Source organism: Zingiber officinale, chromosome 1B (assembly GCF_018446385.1).
Source record: "Zingiber officinale cultivar Zhangliang chromosome 1B, Zo_v1.1, whole genome shotgun sequence".
Taxonomy (NCBI): Eukaryota; Viridiplantae; Streptophyta; class Magnoliopsida; order Zingiberales; family Zingiberaceae; genus Zingiber; species Zingiber officinale.
The window spans coordinates 97,632,383-97,658,584 of record NC_055986.1 but is presented as its reverse complement, the minus strand read 5'-3'; positions in this window follow the sequence as shown (position 1 = coordinate 97,658,584).

The window sequence follows — 26,202 nt, the reverse complement described above, 5'->3', positions numbered from 1 at the left end:
GCGTCGAAGGGTCATCGCTGGGAACCCCTTCCCGGCCCGGCTTTGTTGCATGTTCACAGGAGGTCCACGTCATCACGGAGATCATACGGAGGCAGCAGAAAGCGCCACATCCCCGGCATTCGTCGACTCAGCTCTCAGATAGGATCAAATTGACGCCGTCTGTGGGAACACACCTGAATCCGAGAGGAGTAGATGGAAGGAGCTGGACGACCGCACACCGTGACGATTTCTCAGGAGGAGCTCGACGCTCTTATCAAGGTGAGAGCAGCGAAAATAGTGGAGCAGCAGCAGCAAAAGGCGTTAGCCGAGCGGATGGCGCAGCAGGCAACTTCGGCATTAGGTGGCCGAGCGGCGCAAGAAGATCGACCGGAGCAATACTCCACATGGGCATAGAATAAGGGGCAGACCGATACCCCGGGAGACGCGCCGTCCACGCCTATTCCATTCCATCGGGCACTTTTCCAGACTCCGTCCGAACTGGCCCAAGCCAACCAGGGATCATCCGATGAAGCGCCGTGCGGGATGCCAGGAAGGGGAAGGCACCTCGGACTGAGTCATCCCCCGAGCGGATCAATCGCCAGTTCTCCGAGGTGATTCTACAAGACTCGTTCCCAAAGCATTACGCCCCACTAGCGATCGGAGAGTACAACGGTACAACCGACACGGACAACCACCTCGGTAAGTTTGACAATGCCGCTACTCTCCATCAGTACACCGACGGAGTCAAATGCAGGGTCTTCCTCACCACCCTGTCTGGCTCGGCACAACGTTGGTTCCGGAGATTGCCGGACGGATCAATTTGCAGTTTCAAGGACTTCCAGTGGCATTCCTTCACCACTTTGCTAGCAGCCGACGTTATCAAAAGACTAGTATCATCTTATTTTCAATGAAGCAAGGGACGAGAGAGAGCCTCCGAACCTACATCCAACGTTTCAACCAGGCAGCCATGGATATCCCCGCAGTCTCGTCCGAGACAATGATGCATGCCTTCACTCAGGGCTTAGTTGGCGGGGACTTCTTCCGCTCGCTCATCCGAAAGTCGCCCCGAGACTACGACCACATGCTGAAGAAGGCAAATGAGTATATCAACGTCGAGGAAGCCTAGGCTGCCAGGAGGAAAGAATCATCGTCCGAACCTTCAGTGCAGGCCGAGCGGAGGCCACCAACTAGCTATCAGCCACCGAGGGGGCCCCACGCGGAGGTAGCATGCCCTCAACAGGAAACAAGGCCGCACACCGTCCAACATGTGGCGGCCGATCGACCCAAGCAAAAAGGGAAGGTATGGACTCCCATGTTTTGTTCGCTTCACCAGTCAGCCACCCACAACACCCGTGATTGTCGGAGCCTTCCCCCGATCGCTCACCCCACGCCGAGAAGCTGTCGCTGCCGATCACCTTCACCTGAGCAGCGACCTCGACACTAGAATATCGGATAGCGGGTGGCTAGGGAGTCGTCCGAGCGGCATCATCATCACGAGCCAAGGGTCAATCCCCGAGCCTCACAGGAGCGAGCAAGGCCCTCTGCTCGGGAGGAGGAAAATAGAAGCAACGCAGCTCGAGGCGAGATCAACATCATCACTGGTGGACCAACGGGCGGTGACTCAAATCGGGCCAGAAAAGCACACGCTCGGCAGCTAAGGATCCATGCAGTAGGCTGCAGTCAAGAGCGGGCGCAGGGACCCGAGATCAGCTTCGGGCCCAGAGACCTCAAAGGAGTAGAAGTGCCACATGACGATGCTCTCGTCATTCGAGCGGTAATAGTAAATTATACTATTCACCGTATATTTATTGATATAGGCAGCTCGGTCAACATCATCTTTAAGAAGGCATTCGACCAGCTTCAAATGGACCGAGCCGAGCTGCTACCGATGACAACCCCCTGTATGGGTTCACCGGTAACGAGGTTCTTCCGGTCAGGCAGGCCCGGCTGGCTATCTCGTTGGGAGAGGAGCCACGGCGGAGGACACGGACCACTAACTTCATCGTGGTCGATGCTCCCTCCGCCTACAATGTGATATTGGGGCGACCAGCTTTCAATGAATTCCGGGCGGTCGTCTCAACTTTCTGTCAGAAGGTCAAGTTCCCTGTGGAGGACCAGGTGGGAGAAGTCCGCGGAGATAAGATTGTAGCTCGGTGATGCTACGTGGAGATGGTCCGAGCCGAATCCAGGTCCGCTCGGAAAGCACCGCGCTTAGAGGTAAACGCCATAACCGAGGAACCTCCGACTTTAGTGTATGAGGAAAAGGAGGAGGTGCAGATCTAGCCTGTCCGACCGGAGGCCACTACGTTCATTGCATCCGACCTGGGAGTAGGCCAGAGGGACGAGCTGATCGGATGCCTGCAGCGAAACCACGACGTCTTTGCAAGGTCAACACACGAGCTGCTGGGCATCTCGTTGAGCGTCGCACAATACGAGCTTCATGTCCGACCGACGCTCGACCCGTGAAGCAGAGGAAGAGGGACTTTAGCGCCAAGCAGAATGTTATCATTCGATCGGAAGTCGAGAAGCTTCTGGAGGTCGGCCATATACGGGAAGTGCAATTCCCGAGGCTGGCTCGCGAATGTGGTGCTAGTCTCCAAGCCAGGTAACAAGTGGAGAGTCTACATCGACTTCCGGGATCTAAACAAGGCATGCCCGAAGGATTTTTACCCTTTGTCCCGGATTGATCAAATGGTGGATTCGACGGCGGGGTGCGAGCTAATATGCATACTGGATGCATATCAGGGATGCCATCAAGTGCCGCTCGCCCGTGACGATCAGGAGAAAGTAAGCTTCATAACTACGGACGACACCTACTGCTACAACGTGATGTCGTTTGGTCTAAAGAACGTAGGGACAACATACCAGCGACTCATGAATAAGGTGTTCCGGGAGTAGATCGGGTGCAACCTGGAGGTATATGTGGATGATATACTTATAAATCACTCCGAGCGGCGGATCTTTGTCCAGATATAGAGGAAACCTTCCGAACGCTGAGGAGATATAGAGTCAGGCTGAACCCCCAAAAGTGTTTGTTTGGAGGAAAAAGCGAACGCTTCCTGGGCTATATCGTCACCGAGCGGGGCATAGAGGCGAACCCTAGCAAGATAAAAGAATTGCAAGATATGCCACCTCCCAGAAATCTGAAGGAAGTGCAACGTCTCACCGGGCGGATAACAACGTTGTCACGATTCATCTCCAGAACGGTCGACCGGAGCTTGCCCTTTTTCAAGATTCTACGCCGAGCTACCAAATTCCAGTGGGACGGGGAATTTGACCAGGCATTTGAAAAACTAAAGGTTTATCTAAACTCTTTACCTGTACTAGCCAAGCCAGTTGCCGGCAAACCGCTTCGTATCTACTTATCCTCGACCGAGCACGCTATCGGCTCGGCGTTGGTCCGACCGGACGGCGAAGAACAACCTGTGTATTTTCTGAGTCACATTCTAAAGGATGTTGAGTCTCGCTACACTGGTCTCGAAAAGATTGCCTTCGCGCTAGTCCTCGCCGCGCGGAGGCTCCGACCTTACTTCCTTGCACATATAATAATCATCATGACGAACAGCCCTCTAGGGAGAGTCCTGCTTAATCCTGAGGCGCCCGGGCGTCTGATTAAGTGGACAACCGAACTCAGTGATTTCGATATCCAGTATCAGCCCCGCTCAGCGATTAAGGCGCAATCCTTGGCAGATTTCGTCACAGAAGTGCAGAATCCCGAACCAGCCGCTTTATGGAAAGTATTTGTGGACGGATCATCCACTCGGCTCGGGAGTGGAATCGGTATTCTATTGCTTTCTCCTCAAGAAGAGCGGATGCATCTGTCTGTCCGACTGGATTACCGAGCAACAAATAATGAGACGGAGTATGAGGCCCTCATAGCCGGCCTGCAGGCCGCCCGACATCTGGGGGCTGGCCGAGTGGTACTCTACTCAGACTCTCAGCTTGCCGCACAACAACTCTCCGGAGCTTTCGAAATAAACAACGCAAGGCTCAGGCTATATGCGGAAGCCTTCGAAAAGCTCAAAGTCCACTTCGGTGAAGTTGTCATACAGAAGATCCCCCGAGTGGAGAACCAGGCGGCGGACGAATTAGCTAAACTTGCAAGTTCAATATCGTCGGTCGTCATCCAGTAACCAATCGAGCAGGTATCCTTGGTAGCGCACATCGATAGGATGGAGGGTCTCACGTTCCCAAGCGATTGGAGGATGACCATAATGGAATTTTTGCGGTCAGGGGTTGCTCCGTCTGATCGGGCTGAGGAACAATTGCTAAGAAGGAGAGCGGGGCGGTTCACCCTCATCTGGGACCAGCTCTACAAGAAGGCTTTCTCCCGTCCGCTGCTAAAGTGTGTTAGCCCGGAAGACGCAGAATATATACTAAAGGAAGTGCATCAAGGATCCTGCGGAGGACACCCGAGCGGCCATTCGCTGGCAAGGAAGATTCTGCTGGCCGGGTACTTTGGCCTACCCTCTAGGAAGATGCCGTCCGAACCGTCGCCTTTTGATTATCCTATCAGAAGCACCACAGCTTCTCCCATCAGCCGACGGAGGAGATGAAGGTATCCACGGTGTCCTGCCTATTCGACCAATGGGGCATGGATATCGTGGGACCACTCCCTATGGCGACCGGGCAGAGGAAATTTTTACTTGTAGCGGTCGATTATTTTTCCAAATGGGTCGAAACCGAACCACTGGCAAAAATAACCGAGCAGATGGTCAAGAAGTTCATCTGGCAGGACATAATATGCCGGTTCGGCATTCCGTGTCGGATCGTGTCCGACAATGGGCGGCAGTTCGTTGGCTAGCAGCTTAGAGAATGGTGCCAGGGGTACGACATTCAGCAGCACTTCACCTCCGTAGCGTACCCTCAGAGCAACGGTCAAGCCGAAGTCGCTAATCGGGAGATCCTGCGGGTGCGGTTCGACCACATAGGGGGAAGCTGGGTGGATGAACTGCCGAGCGTGCTATGGGCAATCTGCACGACACCAAAGGAAGGAACAGGCGTTACTCCGTTCCACTTGGTATACGAAGGAGAGGCAGTCGTCCCAGTCGAGGTCGGCGTGTAGTCCGACCGGATCCAAGGCTACGACGAAGCAAATGCCGAGCGGAGATTACTAGAGCTGGACTTGGTAGACGAGGCAAGAGCCAAAGCAGTCGCCCGGCTAATGGTGTACCGGCAGAGAATGAAGCAGAATTACAACAGGAGAGTGATTCAGGGCATTCCAGGTCGGCGATCTTGTATGGAAGAAGGTAAAGCCGGTCGACGATGTAAGCAAGCTGGAGGCTCCTTGGGTTGGGCCCTTCAAGGTCATCGAGAAGCTCCAATCGGACGCATATTACCTTGAAGACGAAGATGGACGGCAGTTAGAGCGACCCTGGAGTGCCAACCATCTCCAGCCGTACCGAGCTAGTTGAAAGGTGCGCCAATGTAATTCGTTATATGTATTTCCGTTCCTCAATACCCTTTGACCGCAGGAATGAAATCATAAAACACAAGGGTATAACAAATTTGCGCCAAACGGCTAACCTCCATCAAACCGTCGAGCGGCGACGTTAAACTCTAGAGTCGGACCGACGACTATAAACCCCCCGGCGGAAGACCGTCGAGCGGCGACGTTAAACTCTAGAGTCGAACCGGCGACTATAAACCCCCCGGCCCGAAGACCGTCGAGCGGCGACGTTAAACTCTAGAGTCGAACCGGCGACTATAAACCCCCCGGCCTGGAGATTGTCACTCGGCTATACTAGGGCCCAGCTTCTAAGGATGGGCGAGCGGCGACCCTAAATCCCAAGGATAGGGAAGAAACGGTGGCCTTCTGGCACGACACCCGCTCGAGCCACACGGTTATTTACGCCGACCAGGGAAAACAAGCTAACAAAGCAAAAGGCAAAGTTCCAGTCAAAATAAGGTTTCCCGACCGAGCGGCGAAACTACAAAGACACTTTACTCAAGGTAGTTAAAAACATGTTTTGGGATGGTGGTGAGAAGCGTAGCGTATTCCTGGACGGGGATGATAAAGAACTCCGGGAGGTGACCCTTGGCCTTCAGATGATCCACCGTGGCAGTGATGGTCAGCTCAAAAGAGAGGACGAGCCGATCGCAGACCTTCTGAACGAACTCATCCGAGCGGATGTAGCTCTGCCTCTTTATAGCGAAGCGGCTCGGCTCGACCTCTTGGTACTCCTTGAGGGCAGCGCGTGTGGCCTCGAGGGCCTCCTGAAGGGCCTTCATTTCATCCTTGAGAGCCACCACCTCCGCCGAGCGACCCTTTTTCTCGCCATCCAGCAGGTCGGCCAATTCCTTCACCCGTTGCTCCAGGGGTCGGGCTTCGACATTCTTGGCGTCCTGATCGGCGATGGCACGATTCTTCCGAGTGGTCACCAGTTGTATCTTATGGTCAAAGGTTTTAACCTGCTTCTCGAATTGGCCCAACATGTACGCCTGATCGGCCGTTTTCTTCTGCTCGACCTCCAGTAGCTCCTTAGTCTTGGCCAGCTCCTTCTGCAGCTCGGCGTATGATGGCGCCTGAGAGGAGGATGGCCCGCCAGAAATTTTGAGCTTCTTTAGCTCTTCCTCTAACATCGCCATACGGTTGGCGACGACCACGCTTTCCACCCAGTTTTGGCAAACAAAGATCCGTTAAGCACCGATCGGAGAAGTCACGCGAATGAGTATGGACCGAAAACTTACTCCAGTGGCGTGCTGCATATAGCTATCGGCTAGCAGACCAGGAGGCATGGCGGCAACACGGGCACGGGCGTCCTCCCATACTTTGGCCTTCCAACATTCTTCGTTGGGCATCATGCTTCTCGTGAAGCGATTCTAGAGAAGTACGAAAATCAGAAAAGTCAAATTTGGAGGGACCCGTACCATAGGCAAAAGAATGCCTAGCAGGATCCGGATGTCTGGAAGGCTGCGGGTATCCAGATGTCGAGGGCTCAATGTGCGGCTCTGTGTCTCCGGATATAGAGGGAATATTTTCGGGGTCGACATCGGTGATTACCCAATTAGCAGGGTTGTGAATAGACGTTCGTTCAGGACAAGGAAGAGGTAGAGGAAAATCATTCCTCCTAGGAAATGCAAACTCATTCTCATCCCGAACGATCATCTTCATGGCAAGACATGCATCCATGCCAATCATATCGTTGCCATGAATAACTTCTAACCCTTCTAAATCAAGTTCCAAGTAAATGGCTACTTGGGTAATCAAACCACCAAACACTATTGATCTCGAAGATGCCCTCGCAGTTCTCACTAAGGTTTGTAAGAAATGAAAACCGGAATCAAAATCAACCTTATATAGCATAGCCCATAGAGAATAAAGTTCTACCTTTTTGACGACTCCATCACTATCACCCCTACTAAAAATAGTTTTGCTCATAATTCTATGTAGATATCTAAAAATAGGGTTTTGCATGTGAGAAGCCTTGGCTCTAGAGGGCTCATAAGGATGATCTAATCCAATAATTGAATTCAAAAAATGGTTCCAATTAAACCTAGAATCAAACCTTCGAGAGCTACCGGAAGACAATCCAAAACAAGTATTAAAGTCACTAAATGTCCATTGAAATTCTTGATTCATTAATCTAAAAGTTATTTTTCCAACATAATCGTCCTCATTGGTAAAATGGACATCTAACGAACTCAAAAACTCCAGAACAAGGCGAGGATAAGTTGGTAGATGTGAGTACAACATATCACTCCAATCTAAGAACCCTATCATCCAATCTATATCGTCCCTAATTCCCATCATATCTAAAATAGTTGGGTCCATACACCGAGTACACACAATATTTCTATTGACAAGAATTGTAAATCTAGTTATTTGATCATCATTTCTAAATACAATATTGAATTCATTGTCATTACCTTCGTCGCGTGATGTCTTCTTTCCCTTGCCTTTGACTGGTTGTTTCCCCTTGTCCTTGCTTGGCTCTTTCCCTTTGTCTCCACTTGAACCACCACCTCCCTTGCGTAGTTTCTTCAAAAGATTGGACATAATGTCTAGCTTAAGTAGGGGTGGGTACTATTTATGCTTAGAGGAATTAGATCTTGAGGAAATGGGTCTCAAAGAACAAGATCTTAGGTTAAGGAAATGGAGATCTTAGATCTAGCAGAAATTTATGAAGAAGAGAAGGGTTTAGAACTAGATCTGAGAGAACTTGGAAGAGAGGTTTGAGGAAAGAGGAGTTTTGGAGAGAAGGGGGTGCAAAGATGAAGGGGGTGTGTGGGGGACACGGCCTAGATCTGGCCGTGTATAGCAGATACGGCTTGGCAGAGTTTTCCCCACACGGGTCGTGTAGATCTACACGACCCTATCCCTCTCCTTCTCGGGTTGAGTCACACGGCCGTGCCAATTGGCACGGACATCTCCTCCTTCCTCACTGGTATCCATGCACGACCGTGTCTAGGACACGGCCCCAACAGCTTCCTCCTCTGTATTTCTCACACGACCGTGTCAGATGGCACGGCCAGTGCAGGCTTTTGCATTGGTTCCCTCACACGGCCATGTGTAAGACACGGCTGAGAAGCTTTCCTCCTCTGGATTCTTCACACGGCCGTGTCGGAGACACGACCACATACCTTCTCTTCTCTGGAGACTCCACACGGCCGTGTCATGTAGACACGACCCAAGCATCTCCACTTTCTGCACCGTAAGCCTGGCCGTGTGCAGCACACGACCATGCTCTGTTTCGCTCCAATTGATACTTCTCCTCCATTCTAGCTCCTCCCACACTTCCATGTCCATGAAGAAATCATGGCCAACTCATGGAAGTTAAATTTCAACCTAAAAACAAAACAAAAACCAAGTAAAAGCACTACTAATAAAGAATTTGAAACCTAGAACAGGACTTAACTAAAAAGTCAATCCGGAGGACAAGGTTCAGAAAAATACAACATTTGTTTCTCTTCCAATTTCATACCGTGCACATATTCCTTCAACCGTTGGCCATTTACCTTAATCAATCCAAGATCTTTATTCCAAATATCTACCGCTCCAAAAGGATAAACCTTTTTAACCTCAAACGGACCCGTCCACCTTGATTTAAGCTTTTCTGGAAAAAACTTTAGCCTTGAATTAAATAATAAAACTAGATCGCCTTCCTTGAATTTTTTTCGGAGAATGTGTTGATCATGCCACTTCTTTATTCTTTCCTTATAAGATCTAGCATGTTCATAAGCATCCAATCTCAATTCATCAAGCTCATTCAATTGAAGCTTCCTTTTCTCCCCTGCTTCCTTGAGATTCATATTTAGATTCGTAATTGTCCAATAGGCTTTATGTTCTAATTCTACTGGAAGATGACAAGGTTTCCCATAAACTAACCGAAATGGAGTCATCCCAATAGGAGTCTTGTAGGCAGTACGATATGCCCATAAGGCATCATCTAGCTTCAATGACCAATCCTTTCGTGAAGTAGATACTGTTTTCTCTAGTATGACTTTAATTTCACGGTTGGAGATCTCAGCTTGCCCATTAGTTTGTGGATGATATGGCGTTGCTACTTTGTGGCTCACTCCATATTTTATGAGCAAATTCTCAAACTGTCTTTCTATAAAGTGTGATCCCCCATCACTAATGACTGCCTTAGGCACGCCAAACCTCGGAAAAATTATGCTTTTAAACAATTTGATAACCGTTCTCACATCACTTATAGGAGAGGCTATATCTTCTACCCATTTGGACACATAATCCACTTCTACAAGGATAAACCTATTCCCATATGAAAAGGGAAATGGCCCCATGAAGTCTATTCCCCATACATCAAATAATTCTACTTCAAGTATGTAATTCAATGGCGTTTCATTCCTCCTAGTAATATTTCCAGTCCTCTGACATTGATCACATGATTGTACAAACTTCTTGGCATCTTTGAATAAAGTGGGCCAATAAAAGCCTGCTTGAAGGATTTTTGCTACCGTCTTAGAGCTCCCCAAATGTCCTCCATAAGAAGAAGAATGACAATGAAATAGGATATCCTTGACTTTTTCCTCAGGTATACATCTTCGATAAATCACATCATTGCATTTCCTATAAAGGAGGGGTTCATCCCAAATGTAATTCTTCACATCTGGAAAAAAAAAATTTCTTTTGCTGATTGGAGAAATTTGGGGGTAGGACTCTGCTTGCTAGGAAATTCACAAAATCCGCATACCAAGGTATTTTAGCACTCGATAAGGCTAGAAGGTGCTCATTAGGAAAAATATCATCAATAAGTAAGTCAAAATCTGCATCCTTTTCCTTATTTTGCCAAACTCTGGATAAATGGTCAGCCACTACGTTCTCTGCTCCCTTCTTATCTCTAATCTCGAGGTTGAACTCTTGAAGTAGTAAAATCCATCTGATAAGCCGTGGTTTAGCATCTTTCTTGCTTAGTAAATATCGGATAGCTGCATGATCAGTATAAACTATTACCTTTGAACCTACCAGATATGATCTAAACTTATCAAATGCAAATACTACGGCTAGAAGTTCTTTTTCAGTAGTGGAATAATTCACTTGAGTTGCATCAAGCATTTTACTTGCATAACGTATAACATGTAGAATCTTATTTTTTCTTTGTCCTAACACTGCCCCTACTGCGAAGTCACTTGCATCACACAATATCTCAAATGGAAGATTCCAATCCTGAGCTTGAATTACCGGGGCTGAAATAAGGACACTTTTAATTTTACTAAAGGCCTCCATGCATTCTTTGTCAAAACAAAATTCAACATCCTTGATTAGCAAATTTGTTAAAGGCTTAGCAATTTTTGAAAAGTCATTGATAAAACGCCTATAGAATCCGGCATGCCCTAGGAAACTTCTCACTCCTTTTACATTAATTGGTGGGGGTAGTTTTTCTATCACTTCTACTTTTACTTGATCCACTTCAATCCCACGTTCTGATATTTTATGCCCCAAAACAATTCCTTCTCTAACCATGAAATGACATTTCTCCCAGTTTAACACTAAATTCATCTTTTCACATCTTTGAAGAACTGTAGAGAGATTAGATAAGCAAGTGTCAAAGTCATTCCCGTATACTGAGAAATCATCCATGAATACTTCCATAATTTTCTCTATTAAATCTGAAAAAATTGCCATCATACATCTATGGAAAGTGGCTAGAGCATTACAAGGCCCAAATGGCATACGACGATAAGCAAAAGTTCCATAGGGGCATGTAAAAGTAGTCTTCTCTTGATCTTAGGGATGAATTGGAATTTGAAAAAATCCTGAATATCCATCCAAGTAGCAAAAATACGAGTGCTTAGCCAATCTCTCAAGCATTTCATCAATAAATGGTAAGGGAAAATGATCCTTCCTCGTTTCCTTGTTCAGCTTTCGATAATCAATACATATTCGCCACCCCGTTACTGTCAGTGTTGGAATCAATTTATTATCCTCATTTTTTATAACAGTCATTCCCCCTTTCTTTGGGACTACGTGTACTGGACTCACCTATTCACTGTCTGAAATTGGATAAATGATGCCAACATCAAGAAGTTTGAGCACCTCTTTTTTTACTACCTCTTTCAGATTTGGATTCAACCTCCTCTGGTGCTCAATTGAATTTTTATAGTCCTCCTCAAGTAGAATCCTATGCATGCAAAGGGAAGGACTAATCCCTTTTATATCATCAATAGTGTATCCAATTGCTTTTCTATGCAGCTTCAACTCTTCAACCAATCTCTGTGTTTCAGACTCAGTTAGACTAGCATTGATTATAACTGGAAAAGTGGAATTTGGTCCGAGGAATTCATATTTTAAAGTTGATGGCAATGGCATAAGCTCAGGTTGGGGTGATACTGTTGGAACCCCAAGGTTGTTTTGGTGTGATCAACAAGTTAAGTTAGGTCCTGTGTTGTTTCTAACCTTGTGTCTAAGTGTGCAGGAGCTTAGGAGCACAAGTACTCGAGCGGAAGACGCAGCTAGCGAGAATGACGACATGCGGTGCGTCCGAGGGACGAGGCGCTGCGGAAGAGTACCCCGGTGGACGAGAAGGAAGCGTGCGGTGGTTCTGAGGGATGAAAACCGGAGCGGAAGATTGCTCAGGGAGCAAGAGACGCAGCTAGTGAGAAGGTTGGCACAGGGTGCGACTGAGGGACGAAAACTGCGGATGAGTACGCTGGTGGACGAGAAGGAAACACACGGCGATTCCGAGGGACGAGAAGCCGGAGCGGAAGGCTGCTCGAGAAGACCGGAAGTTGGGTTCGGGTGAGCCCTTTTCCGGATTGCCGAGATCACCCAAGCGAGCGGATCCGGAGTGGAAGAACCGAACCGAGGCAGGACTGAACCAGAGAAGCGGTCCCGGACGAAAAAGTCAACGTCTGTTGACTTTGGGCTCCGGGGCGCCCGGACCTTGAATATTGACCAGAACGCGTCTAATGCATTCTGAACGTTGGGGGATAAAGTTTTATCCCCCCCAGGGTGCCCGGAACCTTCCAGGCACCCCGACCAAGGCTATAAATATAGCCTTGGTCTAGAAGCTTTTAAAACGAACTCTGAATTGTAATTCCAACGCTTGTAAGCTTTAGTCTAGAGTTGAGCTTCTGTTTTCTGCACTTCAATGCTGTACGAGGCTTCTCCGCCAGAAGGAGTTTTTAAGTGAGCTTAATCTTCCTTGGATTAACAACCACATCGGTTGTAACCAAGTAAACCTTTTGTGTCTCGTCTTTTTAATGCTTTATTTATTTGCTCTGCTTTATTTATGCAAGTGTTAGCTTAAAGAGTTCGAGGAAGGGTTGTTTTATTTTTTATTTTACAAGACTATCCAACAACCCCTTCTAGCTGGCCGCCAACAGTCCTACAAGTTGTATCAGAGCCGAGACACCTCAGAAGGACTAATCGCCGTCTGAAGCAACAAAACGATGGCCGGAGCTAGCGACTAACCACCAGCATTTGAGGGGGAGTTTTCTTCCTGGAAACAAAGAATGGAGGTATACCTAAACTCAGATATTGGTATTTTTCTAATAATGAAAATAGGTTATGAAGCACCAAAGAACACGAACGGAGAAAAAATTCACATACGCCTTTGGAACGAGAAGCAACGTGACGAGTCCATGGCAAATGCTCGGGCAGGGTTTCACATTCTAAGCGCAATACCAACTAAAGATTTCGACAGAGTCGGAGAGTACAAAAGCGCGAAAGAACTTTGGGAAAAGTTCTTAAAGCTCTACGAAGAACCGGTTGAAGCCGTCTCCTCAATAGACATCGAGCCGTCATCAGAAGAATCCGAGACGGAAGAAATTACCGAGACAGCCCCAACAAACTCAATGGTCGAATTCCATCCCGAAGCCATAGAAAGCCCATCCCGGATGAGCAACGATGAAGGGGGAGAGACTTCGGAAGAAAGTAACTCGACAGGGGGAGAATCAACTATCGAAAAGGTAAGTCAAGTATGGACTCGAACTTCTGATCAATTGGTTCAATTAATCGAATTGCCTGAAGATTTTTTCGAATCAGAAATTGAATCTTCGAAAAAGTTTTTTAGATTAAGAAATCTATTATTAATAGACTCCTGCAAATTAGAATTTTTGTTAAAAAATTCCTGCAAACTACAAAATATTTTTTCGAACGAATCTTGCACATTGCCCAAAGAAATTTTTATAACGTCGGAAAAAATTTTCGGATTAAAAAATCTTTTGTCAAATGAATCTTGTAAAACAGAAAAATTACCGAAAGATTTTTTACCTATTATTTTGCTGAAAGAATGTTGCCAAATAAAAGTATTGTCAAAAGAGTCTTGCAAGTTACAAAATACTCTGTCAAACGAATCTTGCAACTTGAAACATGTTTGAAAGATCTTTTACCAAATATTTCATCAAAAGAATTTTCTGCATGTTTAATATTATTTACTTTAAATCTGAAAAAGTATGATTTAAGAAGTTATGATATATTGAAATGAAAATTTAAAACTTTTTGATAAAAGTATTAGAATAAAATAAATAAATAAATAAATGCATAGAACTTTTTTTTAATATTATCAATTTTCTTGCATAAAGTTTTGGGCTTAGAAAATTTTTTTTATGGTGAAAACTTAGAAATTTTCCAAAAGTTATTCTCAACTTAGAAATTTTTCTCTAATATTTTGAGATTGCTATTGTGAAAATTATTGCAAAATTTTCAAAGTTCTCAAAATTTACCAAAAAAAAAAAAAGGTCTTAATGACTTGAAATTTTTTTTTATCTAGAAATTTTCCTTGACTTAGAAATATTTTTTTAAAATATTTTTTTTCTAAGTCTTTAACCCTTAGATTGTTTTTCTTGAAACCCTATTTTTTTTTATCAAAGGGGGAGAAGGGAAAATATAAGTCTAGGGGGAGGTAGAAATTGAAAATAAAAAATTAAAAATTTTCAAAATTTAATTTTTTCTATCTTGTTGCACATTATTGCAATAACTTGTTTTAATTTTATGTTTAGTTTTGACCCTAGCTTAACTTCGGTTGATCACACCAAAAAGGGGGAGATTGTTGGATCCCCAAGGTTGTTTTGGTGTGATCAACAAGTTAAGTTAGGTCCTGCGTTGTTTCTAACCTTGTGTCTAAGTGTGCAGGAGCTTAGGAGCACAGGTACTCGAGCGGAAGACGCAGCTAGCGAGAAGGACGACATGTGGTGCGTCCGAGGGACGAGGCGCTGCGGAAGAGTACCCCGGTGGACGAGAAGGAAGCGTGCGGTGGTTCCGAGGGACGAAAGCCGGAGCGGAAGATTGCTCGGGGAGCAAGAGACGCAGCTAGCGAGAAGGTCGGCACGGGGTGCGACTGAGGGACGAAGACTGCAGATGAGTACGCTGGTGGACGAGAAGGAAACACGCGGCGATTCCGAGGGACAAGAAGCCGGAGCGGAAGGCTGCTCGAGAAGACCGGAAGTTGGGTTCGGGTGAGCCCTTTTCCGGATTGGCGAGATCACCCAAGCGAGCAGATCCAGAGCGGAAGAACCGGACCGAGGCGGGACTGAACCAGAGAATAGGTCCCGGACGAAAAAGTCAACGTCTGTTGACTTTGGGCTCCGGGGCGCCCGGAGCCCTCCGGGGCGCCCGGAGCCCTCCGGGGCGCCCGGACCTTGAATATTAACCAGAACGCGTCTAATGCGTTCTGAACGTTGGGGGATAAAGTTTTATCCCCCCCCAAGGCGCCCAGAACCCTTCCAGGCACTCCGACCAAGGCTATAAATATAGCCTTGGTCCAGAAGCTTTTAAAACGAACTCTGAATTGTAATTCCAATGCTTGTAAGCTTTAGTCTAGAGTTGAGCTTCTGTTTTCTGCACTTCAACGCTGTACGAGGCTTCTCCGCTAGAAATTTTTTTTAAGTGAGCTTAATCTTCCTTGGATTAACAACCACATCGGTTGTAACCAAGTAAACCTTTTGTGTCTCGTCTTTTTAATGCTTTATTTATTTGCTCTGCTTTATTTATGCAAGTGTTAGCTTAAAGAGTTCGAGGAAGGGTTGTTTTGTTTTTTATTTTACAGGACTATCCAACAACCCCTTCTAGCCGGCCGCCAACGGTCCTACAGATACTATTTCTGGCACAGTTAGCTCTTGCTCTATCAACTTAATCTCTTCATCTTGGGATCCTTCCTCCAAATCTTCTTCATCTTCTAGAAAAGTATCATCCCCTTTCTTTTCCTCCATTGAAACTACTTCTTCATTGAATATTTTTAAAAGAGACTCATAACACTAAGGCAATAATACACGAAGATCATTCTGATTCAGAGTAATTCCTTTCTCCCCATTCTCCTTTTCTTCTACTGTATTAACCGTTAGAATTGCGTCGTTTTGTCCCGACCAATCATTAAAATTTGATGCGATCGTACAGATTACCCCACTGGCTTCCTCTAAATTATTCTTAAGAAAAGATCTTCCAAAGGCTACATCTAGTTGACTCTTATTTGAGAGAGAAAGCCCTTCATAGAATAAGTGCATAATTAACCATCCCTCAATACCATGATGTGGACATGACTATAAAAGAGATGAATATCTTTTCCAGGCTTGATGTAGCTCTTCCCCAGCAAGTTGTTTGAAATTCAGAATTTGACTTCTCAAATAAATAGTCTTTTGGGGGAGAATATCTGCCCAAGAATCTTTGTTCTAACTCACCCCAGGTTTTGATACTTTGAGATTTCAGGGAATTATACCATCTCTTTGCAGTACCCTGCAGACTAAAAGGAAAGGCCAATGGCTGTAAAGTATCAGATGGAACATCCTCACATTTTAAAGTATAACAATATCTATAAAATTCCATGAGATGTGAGTAAGGGTCCTCAATCTCTAGGCCTCCAAACTGGACTTTCTGAACCATTGAAATGAAGGAAGGTTTAAGCATAAAATTTCTTGCTTGAATTTCAGGATAAACAACTGGTCCTAGTCCGTTGGCAGACCTTGGGGCTCCATAATCTCCTAATGACCTGAAAATCATTTTTGGTGTACAAAAGAGGTACAGGAGATACAAATTACAGTTACCGAATTCATAAAGAATTAGGAAGGTCACGAAGGAATTTCAAAAACATAGAAAAGATCAGACAAGACGTTAGAATCAAAATTGTAGAATTAGAATCACAACAGAAAGAAATTGTCAAGAGTATTATACAAGAAATGAAAAACTTATGAAAACAGAATTCTAAAAGTTAGATTACAACTATGAAAATGAAAAGAAAGAATGAAAAGTTATGTTTAGTCTAACTCAATTGATAATTCCTAATGTTATAGCGCAGTCCCCGGCAACGACGCCAAAAACTTGTTCGCTCTCCGCAAGTGTACGGAAATGTCGCAAGTAATATAAAAGATTATCGTATCCACAGGGACTGAAATAAGAACTAGAAATGTTTCAACACGAGTTAGCCAAACAACTAATCAATTGGTTTCCAAAAGCTAAATGTAACTAATGAAAAGTAAACATAGAAATGAAAGATCAACAAACAAGATTATGGGCTATGATAAAGGAATGTTTTAGGAGTTTTGGTTTCTTTGTAAGATTCCTAAATGTAAATGATCTACCAAATCCTATTTCTCAATTGTTCAACATTTATAGAAGGTTGCCGATTCTCTCTTGCAATAGATAACCGGTTTAGTACTGAAATCTATACCTAAATGCGATCAATTAGATATGAGTCTATGTTGTCCTTACACAGGCATGTTCCTGTCACGAAGATCCCTCGAAAAATCAACATAGAAATCATTACCTCTCAACCCATAAGATATAAATATTAATGCATAAATCTATCCTACCCTCTTGAATTATCCTATTTCTCCCTTAAAGCTCATCCCTCAAACGTCCTTACACGGGCTTGCACCTTACGTGTGCTTCCATCGAAAAATCGAGTGAGAGATAATCTCTACAAGATCCACAAGACATTCAAACAATCAATCAAGAATGTGAATTAGGTCCAAATCACAACAATACATCCAAGATTGAATTGATACAAACAAGACAATATCTTAGAAACAAGGAAGAAAAATGATATGCACAAGGAAAAAAACTCAATGAAAACCTCAAGGATAGACACATAAAATGATGGGGCCCACAAAAAGTGAAATGGTGGGCCATGACTTTATGTGTCTATCCTTGAGGTTTTCATTGAGTTTTTTTCCTTGTGCATATCATTGCTCAACAAGGAAATGACAAATCCACAAGAGTTTACATCAATTCATCATACAAATACTCCCTCCATCCTAAAACAAAGAGATCTACTCCATGAATCGAAGAGAGAAATCCGAAAATACAAAGATTACAAGCATTTCTTGATCCTCCAATCCAAGAAGAAGAGAGAAAGAAAACTTATCTAAGATAAAGCTTGGTCTTCGGATCCAATCCACGCTCCCGGAGTCGATTCCGTTGAAGATCCTCCTTTAGATCGCCCAAAAATCCTCCCAAGATTGAGAGGAAACACCCAAATCTCGCTTTCTCCCCAAGAGGGAGAAGATCCCCATTCAAATCTTGAAGAAGGGTTTAAATAGAGGTGAAGTTTGGGCGCCACACGGGCCCGTGGCACGGCCGTGTGAGGTTCAAACGGCTCTGCCCACTCTCCTCTCTGCTAGCCTTGCACGGCCGTGTGTTAGACACGGCCGTGACAAACATCCCCAATAGCCCCTTTACACGGCCGTGTAGATCTACACGGCCTGAACTGTCTTAGCCTCTGGAAATCTGGCACGGCCGTGTGATGCACACGGCCTGCTTCCTTCCTTGCCTCTGAGAACCTCACACGGCCGTGTGAGACACACGACAGAGGCTTCTCCTTGCTCTGTAAAACTCACATGGCCTTGTGGTGCACACGGCCTAGGCTCCTTCTCAATCTGGGTTCTTCAGATCCTTGCACGGCTGTATGAGGTTCACATGGTCATGACCTCTTCGTTTCCTGCTGCAGCCTTCTGGCCCGTGATCTCCACACGGCCTGGGCAACCCCCCAGAGCAGGGCAGTGTGTGGTTTAGGTAGGGCACCTTCTTCCCTTTGCTTTGCTCACATATTTGACTTCAAACACGAAATCTTCACCAATTCCGACTCATGTGTACAGAAAATGCACAAAAGCAGATCTCCGAACAAAGAGAGTAAATATGCTAAAAAGGAAAGCTGAAAATACGAAAATGCATAGATCAAACATGCTCAAAGTATGTGAATGTGCGTCAAAACATGCCAATAAGTGTATACAATCTACGCACATCACCATTGTCGGAACAGTACGATGAACTAGAAAACAGATTGCGAGGGAGAAGGGGTAATCAGAAAACGCCGATAGATGCAGCACAAGCACTGATAGAACAAGAAGTGAGCCACGAAAGAGTAAAAAGGAGAGCAAAGAAGCTTACTGAATGAAGGAGGGGTGAAGAAAAGGAGGAGGATCACCGGAAGGCCGAAAAGTAAGGTCGTCGGAGCACGGAGCGTAGCCAGAGACGCTGAGAGCGAGCACGATGACACGGAAGCGGCGGAGGAAGGGGAAACGGCCTTATAAAGGTTGGGATCGACCGACCAGATCTGTACGATCCAGGTCACGGGATCCAAGGAGCAAATCTGTCCGTCGAATTCAAAGGGCCGAGGGTCGCATAAGCCCTGACAGCTCGAGCAGGCGGTGACGGCTGCATGGCCACGTGTCATCAACTCATAGGGCACATTTAATGAGCTCCATTACGCAGGCATGGTCGCGTGCTCAGCCTTAATGGCGAGGATTTACACGAATTTCGAGGAGATCCTGAGGACGTCAGCATTGACCGTCGTTGGGTCGGACAGACAATCACCGGTGAGCAAAAGTTTTCTAAGTTCTAGCGGGCAGGCCGTCGATCGGCTATATGCTACTTGCATAAGTGCCCGAGCAGAGGAGCCCCTACGTCAGCGGCAGAGCGGCAGTTAGGCCACCAAACCCATAGTCCAGTCAGTCGGACTTATCGCCTCCTTCGACTAGACTTGAAGGGAAGGCACGTGATCTGGTGGTAAGAATAGGGGGGCCCACTCAGGTAGGGGTCAACGACACGTGGAGGTCAAGTTCAAGAGGGTCAACCTTAGGGCCTTGCCAATCGGGGAGGCCACCTGGCCGACCGGCCGGTGTAGCTTCCAGGTTGGCGCGAAGATAGCTCGACCATGGGTCGGGCTTCCGACGCTCATGAGTTACCCGTATAGAGGAGCTGTTACGCCGAGCGGTCCGTCCACTCGGCTAAGCTGCAGAGCAACTAAGACGCATTCTCGTTCGAGTATGTGACCAAGTGGCCTTCCCGCTCTGTCCGGTATGCTTGAATTCCCGGGCGCCATGGGGCCGAGCGGCCATCCCGTCCGGCCTAGTAACAGACAAAAGACTCAGAAGAGGACAAAAAGGGCAGCTGGTGATATCAGCCTCGAGGCAGCTGCCACCGACTGACAGCATGGTTGGCGGTCGGGCCGTACAGAGAATCGTACGGTGGAAGTTTCTACTGTCATGTCAGAGATATGCTCGGACGGTTGTGGTATGGTGTCAGACACGCTTTTCTGACACGTCCGTTTCGAGGTATGCTTTGAGGAACGTGCACACCTCGAGAAGCGTGCACAAGCCTCCCAGGGATCCTATATAAGGACTCTCAACTTCGACGGAGGTATGATTTCTCATCTATTATAGCCACAGTCTCGTTACTCTGCTTCCTCATTGCCTGACTTGAGCGTCGGAGGGTCGTCGCCGGGAACCCCTTCCCGGCCCGACTTTGTTGCAGGTTCACCGGAGGTCCACGCCATCACGGAGATCATACGGAGGCAGCAGAAAGCGTCACGTCCCCCGCATCCGTCGACTTAGCTCTCGGACAGGATCATCAATCATGAGTCAATTGATGTCATTAGTCAAGTTGAATGATTGAATCGACTTGTTCTGTTCAATTTTTGAAGCCATCAGTCGACTAATATCAACCATCAGTCGATTGATGTCATTAGTTGAGTCGCATAATTGAATCAACTTACTTTTGTTCAGTTTCTAAAGCCATTAGTCAACTGATCAAACCCATTAGTCAACTAATATTGAGTAAGAAATATAGATCTTTGAACAAGCTCTGTTTCACACAAAAAATTGTCACATTGTGATATCCGAGTGAAAAGTTATGACTTTAGATATTTTGCTATGCCATTTCTGCATCACTATTAATCGACTAATATTTCTGTTTCAACTTTATCAAAGTTGAATTTTTTTCTTGATATATGATTAACCTTGAACTATCAAATTTGTAAGTATCCCGGGTTAGTTTTGATGTGATCAACCGAGTTAAGTTAGACTCTGTGGATTTGATACATTGTGTCTAAGTGTGTAGGGACTTAGGAACACAAGAAGTTGAGCGCAAGACACAGCGAGCATGAAGGATAACACGAAAAGGGAGTCGATAGGTTTAGTGCATCTGAGGGATAAAGAGCTGTGGAAGAGTATATTGGTAGACTAGAAGGACAACCACGGTGCATCAGAGGAATGAGAAGCCGGGGAGAAAGACTACTCGAAGAGAAAGCTGGAGTTGGGTTCAGGTGAGCTCAACTCTAGACGACCGGAGTATCACATAAGAAATCGAACAAGAAAACAGTCAATTTCTGAGTTGACCATTACCAGGCGCTCGAATTCCAGGCACTTGGAAAGGGCGGCTATGTCAGCAACCCATTGCCAAAGCAGATCAGAGTGGTTGCCACATTAGCATATTCATAGAGTGTGAACTGCTTCCAGGTGCCCAGAATGCCAAAAGTCGTATAGTGTCGTTTAGTTGAGCATTGCAAGCACAGATAGGGTTTGACGAATCCAAGCGCCGAGATAGCTTCTAGGTGCCTGGAAGGTGCCACATCACTAATAGTCATATTCAACTAGTAGGTTATAAATAGAGACTTGATGCTCAAGATTTACAATAATACACTCTGTTCTTAATCTCTAAACTCTATAATTTCATTTTAAGTGTTTGTGGTTTAATTTCTATAAGAGACTACTCCGCCTTAACGAAGGAGTTGTTTAGTGGAGCTTTCATTGCCTTGAATTAACAACCTCCCTGATTGTAAACCAAGTAAACTTGATGTCTCTTACTTATTTTTTATGCATTTATTTTATTATAATTAATGTATGTTTGTCTTTGCTAAGTTTAGAAGCAAGAGAAGTGTTAAATTTAACTGTAGGTTATTTACCCTCTCTGGCCGATCCACATCGATCATATAGAGACTTCTTGTTGCCTAACATTTGGCCAACCTTGACTTGCCAGAAATTCCTTATTATCTAACATTTAATCAACCTTAATCTGCCAAGACTTTATCATTGTCTGACATCCAATCAACCTTGACTAATTGAGACTTTATGTTTTATGCCAACTCCCTTTTGGAGTTCAGACTATTGGACCCCGTGGGTGTTTTGATATGATCAACCAAGTTAGGTTAGGTCCTGCTTGTTATTTGATCTCTGTGTCTAAGTGTGCAGGAACATAGGAGCGCAAGAAGTCGAGCGGAAGACGCAGCTAGCGAGAAGGACGACACGGGAAGGGATCCGACGGGCTTGGTGCATCCGAAGGACGAGAGAGCTGGGGAAGAGTACTTCGGTGGACGAGAAGAACGTGTGCGACATTCGAGGGATGAGAAGCCGGGACGGAAGCATGCTCGAGGAGAAGCCCGAGAATTGGGTTCGGGTGAGCCCTATTCCGGTTGACCCAATCACCCAAACAAGCGAACCAGAGCAAGTCAACAGAAAGTTGACTTGGCTAAGTGTTCGGTCTACCGGACGCCTTTATCGGTCGACCAAACCCTTATCATCAGAAACCAGCTGTTGATGAAACGTCAGAAACCAGCCGTTGGTGAAGTGATCGGTCGACCGAACCGAAGATAGACCAAAGACTTAGTCGAGCATATTGATCAGGCCAGATCAGGCATAGACTGTTGGTTGATCGGTCAACCGAACCAGGCGATCGGTGGACCGAACGTAGGCATGATCCAAATAGGCTGCATCAGGATGGAAGACTAGGCAAGTTCAGCAGGTTCGATCGACCGAACCTGGGGATTGGTCGACCGATCCCTCTCGAGTCAAACCCTAATCCCGAAGATCAGGGGATCTGGATGAGTCGTGGAACCCCTATATAAAGGGGTCTCGAATAGCTATTCTGCATACAACTCAGTAATTCAATTCTAGTAACGTGTAAGAGCTTTCAAAGTGTAAAAGGCTTCTCTGCCTTCAGAGAAGGAGTCTCTGTTAGTGCACCTGTTCAACCACCTTGGATTAACAACCTTCTTGGTTGTAACCAAGTCAATTCGCTGAGTCCCTTTTTCTTTTTTATCATTTTTACTTTGCTTTATTGTTGCATTTATTTATAGAGTTGAAAGTTTTTGAGGAGGGTATTTTTATTTTCAGGTAATTCACCCCCCTCTTGCCGGCCCCGCTGCTCCAACAAGTGGTACAGAGCCTGACAGCCTCAGAAGGACTAATCGCTGACTGAAGCACAAAGATCAAGACGATGGCCGGAGAGAACATCCATCCCCCGAAGTTCGACGGAGACTTCGGTACATGGAAGCGAAGAATGGAGGTATTTTTTAAAACGGATTTCGATATTCTTATTACTATGAAATATGGTTTTACAGCTCCAAAATATAAAGAAGAGTACCAATGGACAAAGAAGGAGCAAGCAAATTTCGTGGCCAACGGAAAGGCGGAATTCCACCTACTCAGCGTTCTGCCGCCCCAGGAGGTAAGTCGGATTGGAAGCTACGACTCCGCCAAAGACCTCTAGGATAAATTCCTAGAGCTCCACGAAGGTACCTTGGAAGCAAAGTTAGCGAGGTGAGACATCCTCCAGACTCAGCTGACGAATCTCCAGATGAACAACGGCGAGAAGGTAGCGCAACTCCAAGCGAGAATCAAGGACATGATAACGCAACCGACAAATCTCGACGAATAGGTAACAAACTGAGATTCCATTTGGTATGCACTCAACACCTTCCCAAGAACTCCAGAGTGGGCGTCCTTAGTAGATGTGTACTACATCTTTAAGGACTTTGAGGTAAGTAGTTTAGAAAGTTTATTTTTTACCTTCGAACTTCACGAGTCTCGACTTGCAGAGCCTAAACAAGTAGAGAAGTCGAACCTCAACATTGCCCTATAAGTCGAAAAGGATGATCCCGACTCCGAAGCGTCGATCGACGAAACCGAAGCGGCACTACTGGTAAGACGTTTCAATAAATTTCTTAAAACTAATAAATTTTGATCACAGTCGAGAACGCATCAGCGCAACAGAAGGACAGTCCGGTGCTACAATTGCAATGAAGAAGGGCACATCAAGGATGATTGCCCAAAAATAAAGCAAAAGACAAAAGACAAGAAAAAAGTAAAGTACAAGTCAAATTCCTCCAAGCACAAAATCTTGAAGGCCACGTGGGATGATTCGATGTCTTCCGAATATGAAGTCGAAGCTTTCTTGGGACTAGCACTGATGGCCAACCATTAGCTAGAAGAAGAGTCAAGCTCAGAAATGAGCATGGATGAAGGGGGAGGAACATCAGAAGAAGAAAGCTACGATGAAGGGGGAGCATCACAAAGTAAGGTAAGTAAGGTACGTGCTCTGAACCTTAAACAATCGTTTTAATTTATTAAAGCTCTCTCTAAAGACTTAGCTGAATCAGAAAAAGAAATTGCTAACTTAAATAAAATGTTAGTTAATATGAAATCTGAAAATGATGAATCGAAACTCCAAATTGAAAAGTTAAAATCTGATGCATGTTTAAAAACTAATATTTTTCAAAAATAAAAAATTAACGTTTATGGAAAATTAAATTGGTATATAAGAAAGCATCAGGGACAACTTAGAAAAATTCTAAAAATTATATACCCCTCAGATATTTAGCTAACCCTGTAGGAAGGAACCTTTACTAGATTCTAAAATCTTTGCTAGTTTAATTGTTTTTTTTTGTTAGAGCTTATAGCGAGAAAATTAAATAATGAGTTTCTTTATGAGGCTTTGTCTAAGGAAGTGGTTATTGCTCTAATAACCAAGAAGGTCTAGTGCCTCGCCATGACTTGGAAGTCGAAATATCGAAATAAAATGTTTAATTAACTTTCTAATAAAAATATTAAAATTAAAATTAAATAATGCTTTGAAAAGTTTTTTTAAACATTTTCTTGGAAATTCTTCAAAAATATATTTATACCTAGAAAAATATTTCTTGCATAAAATTTTGACTTAGAAAATTCTCAATTTTTTCCCAAGTTAAAATCTCTTCTGAAATGAGAATTTTTTTTTAGAAATTATTCTAAAAATGATTTACTTAGAATTTTTTTTAAAAAAAAATTCTTAAACAAATTATTTTTAAAACATCTTTTTTGGAATGCCTAAGTTGGAAATTCTTTTTACGAATGTTTTTTAATATGTTAGCAAACACTTAAGAAATTTATTTTTAATTTAGAATTTCTGTTGAACATGAATTTTTACTCAAAATTTTTCTTACAACTTAAAGCCTTTTACTTGATACTTAGTACCCCATTCTTTTTGCTGTGATCAAAGGGGGAGAGTTAGGTACAAGGTTAGGGGGAGTCAGGACAATTAAGAATTTAAATTTTTTTTATTTTCTTGTGTTGCAAATTCTATAATTGCAACCTTTTATGCTTAAACTTGTAGTTTAATCATTTCTTTAAATTATTACTTGTGTGTGTTACCCTAATTTGAACTTGAGTTGATGCACATCAAAAAGGGGGAGATTGTTGGACCCCGTGGGTGTTTTGATGTGATCAACCAAGTTAGGTTAGGTCCTGCTTATTATTTGATCCCTGTGTCTAAGTGTACAGGAACTTAGGAGCGCAAGAAGTCGAGCGGAAGATGCAGCTAGCGAGAAGGACGACACGGGAAGTGAGCCAACGGGCTCAGTGCGTCCGAAGGATGAGAGAGCTGCGGAAGAGTACTCCGGTGGACGAGAAGAATGTGCGTGGCGTTCGAAGGACGAGAGGTCGGGACGGAAGCCTGCTCGAGGAGAAGGCCGGGAATTGGATTCGGGTGAGCCCTATTCCGATTGGCCCAATCACTCAAGCAAGCGAACCAGAGCAAGTTAACAGAAAGTTGACTTGGCTAAGTGTTCGGTCGACTGGACGCCTTTATCGGTCGACCGAACCCCTATCATCAGAAACCAGCTGTTGATGAAACGTCAGAAACCAGTCGTTGGTGAAGTGATCGATCGACCGAACACTAGATCGGTCGACCGAACCGAAGATAGACCAAAGACTTAGTCTAGCATATTGATTGGGCCAGATCAGGCATAGACCGTTGGCTGATCGCTTGACTGAACCAGGTGATCGGTCGACTGAACACAGGCACGATCCAGATAGGCTGAATCAGGACAGAAGGCTGGGCAAGTTCGGCAGGTTCGGTCGACCGAATCTGGGGATCAGTCGATAGATCCCTCTCGAGTCAAACCCTGATCCCGAAGATCAGGGGATCTGGATGAGTCTTGGAACCCCTATATAAAGGGGTCTCGAACAGCTATTCTGTATACAACTCAATAATTCAATTCTAGTAATGTGTAAGAGCTTTCAAAGTGTAAAAGGCTTCTCCGCCTTCAGAGAAGGAGACTCTGTTAGTGCGCCTGTTCAACCGCCTTGGATTAACAACCTTCTTGGGTGTAACTAAGTCAATTCGCTGAGTCCCTTTTTCTTTTCTGTCATTTTTTACTTTTCTTTATTGTTGCATTTATTCTAGAGTTGAAAATTTTTGAGGGTATTTTTATTTTCAGGCAATTCACCCCCCTCTTGTCGGCCCCGCTGCTCCAACACAGAGCACCAAGTGTCTGATCAACTGTGACCCACTTG